Source organism: Amblyraja radiata, chromosome 6 (genome assembly GCF_010909765.2).
Source record: "Amblyraja radiata isolate CabotCenter1 chromosome 6, sAmbRad1.1.pri, whole genome shotgun sequence".
NCBI classification, from domain to species: Eukaryota; Metazoa; Chordata; class Chondrichthyes; order Rajiformes; family Rajidae; genus Amblyraja; species Amblyraja radiata.
In genome coordinates this window covers 68,314,838-68,317,700 of record NC_045961.1, presented here as the reverse complement: position 1 = coordinate 68,317,700, position 2,863 = coordinate 68,314,838, and the positions used below count along the sequence as shown (strand labels likewise).

Here is a 2,863-nt window from a genome sequence, read left to right as displayed (position 1 = left end):
ATGACGGCTGCTGGCATCAGAGCTCCGAACGGGAGCAGGCAGACAGATTTGGAGGCAGCTGTGGGGCTCCGTAAGGAGCTAGGATTTCATAAATTGCGGCAGGAGGTTTAGCAGCCGGTGAGTTAAAAATAGCCGTGGCCAGGAGCTACCGCTCAGGTAAGCTCAGCTGCCGTAGTGCCGAGCAATTTTAAACATAGTTGCTGTTAGCTGCGGGGCTCAGCTATGCTGCAGCAGCATATAGTGTATGCTTTATTTTTGGGCGGCTATAAATAGAGTTGCCATTTATAGCGGTTGCTACTCAGTCACGTTTGTGACTATTGTCGTAGATAGCATTCAACTATTGTCGTAGATAGCATGTCGTAGATAGCTACGACTATTGTCGTAGATAGCATGTCGACGGGACGACAGTTGGCACAATGGGCTAAGTGTTTGGCTGGCGACCGGAAGGTGGCCGGTTCGAATCCCGCTTGGAGTGCATACTGTCGTTGTGTCCTTGGGCAAGACACTTCACCCACCTTTGCCTGTGTGTGAATGTGTGTGAGTGATTGGTGGTGGTCGGAGGGGCCGTAGGCGCGGAATGGCAGCCACGCTTCCGTCAGTCTGCCCCAGGGCAGCTGTGGCTACAGAAGTAGCTTACCACCACCGAGTGTGACTGAGGAGTGAATGAATAATGCGATGTAAAGCGCCTTGAGTATTAGAAAGGCGCTATATAAATCCCATCCATTATTATTATTCAAAGGTCATGTTTAATTCTTTAGTAATATAACGATATATCTTATCATGCCAATAAAGTTTATATTAAAAATGATAATTACAAAGGACATTTATTATCACATACACCAATGGTGTAGTGAAATTGGACTTGCCATTGCAGTCCAGAGCTCCTGGATTAGGAAGCCTTTTTTGAGCAGCTTTGTGCAGTGGCAGTATCATATGAGGTTTACCCGAGGCATGATTATTGCTTATTGAAAACTTTTCCCAATACCCCCCTATGATGACTTGAAATATAGTCGGAATGGCAACTTTTGACTGTCTATGCGGAGACATAAAATAAAAATAAAATGTACCTATCAGACACCTTTGGGAGCTACATCTGGTGGCATCATTGTAATTTCCGCTCACCAGAGGAGACTGTTAGAGATTATTTTATAAAATACTCCAACTATGTGGATAGCGATAGAGCAGTCAAATCTCTGATTTAATGGGAATATGCTTCTTTTAATCATATGAACGTAATTGCCTGTGACAACACCTGGCAGGGTTGCAGTATTTCTACCACTCTGTCTAGCGGACTATCGGGTAGAGGTGACTCCGAGTATAATGCCGGCACATCCGAGTCATATGGGGGCCAGAGGCGCTCCAGTCCTTCCCTGTAATACTCCGTTGGGGCTCCAGAAGGGAGCAAGGACTCGGAGTCACTAGCAGGTGCAACCTGTCTGTTCAGTATAATGATGATACCAACAGATCATCGATCTGCACAGCTAGTCCTGGTTCGGGTGCTGAAGGGAGCAGCCTGACAACCCTGAGTCGGGGCAAAGTCAAAGCCAAGTCTGTGGGACAAGTCTTGTCGGATGATTTGGGACATCTATGGCAGATGCGATTGGGCGTTTGTCTCAATTATAACATCTGATGAATCAGATGGTGGCACAAGAAATGTTCCGTGTTACGGAGGCATGTCAGGCAGCAGCTCCTGGTTCAGGGTTGCATATTCATCCCACTTGGATGAACGGAATGATGGAGATGGTGCCAAGGTATATGCACACATGCCTGAGGCAGCTCCTGGTTCAGGGTTGCATAAGTCCTCCCACTCGAAGTGATAGAGATGGTGCCATATATTATGCTCCGTATTACGGAAGCATGCACAGGCAGTTCATGTCATATGCCTGTAGCTACCCATGGTTCAGGGTTGGAATAATCCTCCCACTCGAAAGACTAACGGAGATGGTGTCACAAAATATGCTCTGTGTTATGGAAGCATGCACAGGCAGTCCGAGGCATACGCATGTGGCAACGCCTGGTTCAGGGTTCACTATTTCTCCCACTCTAAGAGTGTCAGAGATCAGTATGGAACTGACTCCGAACATGACTCCAAACATGACTATGTGCCTGAATGAGTGGTCTGGCCAAGGACTAGAGGGGTATATGTCTGATACTTCTCAAAATTACAGAAACATGGTGCAGGCCGAATCGGTTTAGCATTTGGCTAATCTGATCATAGGTTTACTTAACCAGTTTAAGATGGATGATTGGCTTTCTGCAATTTAACTGATTCAGAGAATTGATCTTGTAGTTGCATACTCTGCCATATTTATACACATGAGGCACAGATTTTGCTGGTTTGAAAACAACGCTAGTGGTGAAAGCCTATGCTGCCCTACTCAGATTAAAGGGCATTATGTCATCAAGTTTTAGGTAATATGCAAAATTTGCAGCTGATAAAACTTATGGGTTATCAGTAGATACCTTTTGCGATATTACAAATGAGGCAACATGAAATTTAACAGTGCCAATTGTTCCTATTCATTAACGCCATGATAAGGCGGCTGAAGCAACTATTATTTACTCAGTCACGAGTGACGGCTGGGGCAGCCTGTCTTCTCGGGCAGCTAGCTCTGCACAATATTGTATGAGAAGCTTGTGAACAACATATGTGAGTTAATTTTAAACGGAAGTAACAGAGGTTTGTGTGGCTTTCAGTGTGAGCCCAGAGAAGCGTTTATGTGATAGCACAATTGACATTGCTTGTGCTGCTTTATCATTTTCTATAGTTCCATAAGTAGGACAATAAATGATTGGTTATTCACCCGCTCTTCACTAACGTTATGCAGGGTGTCTTTTATTTGACCACTCTAATATCCTACAC

At 45.1% G+C, this 2,863-nt stretch overlaps 1 non-coding gene across 1 annotated transcript; it reads left to right on the top strand.

Moving 5' to 3' along the window:
- The first annotated feature begins 909 nt into the window (after positions 1-909).
- On the top strand, positions 910-1,044 carry LOC116974770. The gene has a single exon (XR_004412431.1). It is a non-coding gene; the product is annotated as a U4 spliceosomal RNA (small nuclear RNA).
- Positions 1,045-2,863: the final 1,819 nt, after the last annotated feature.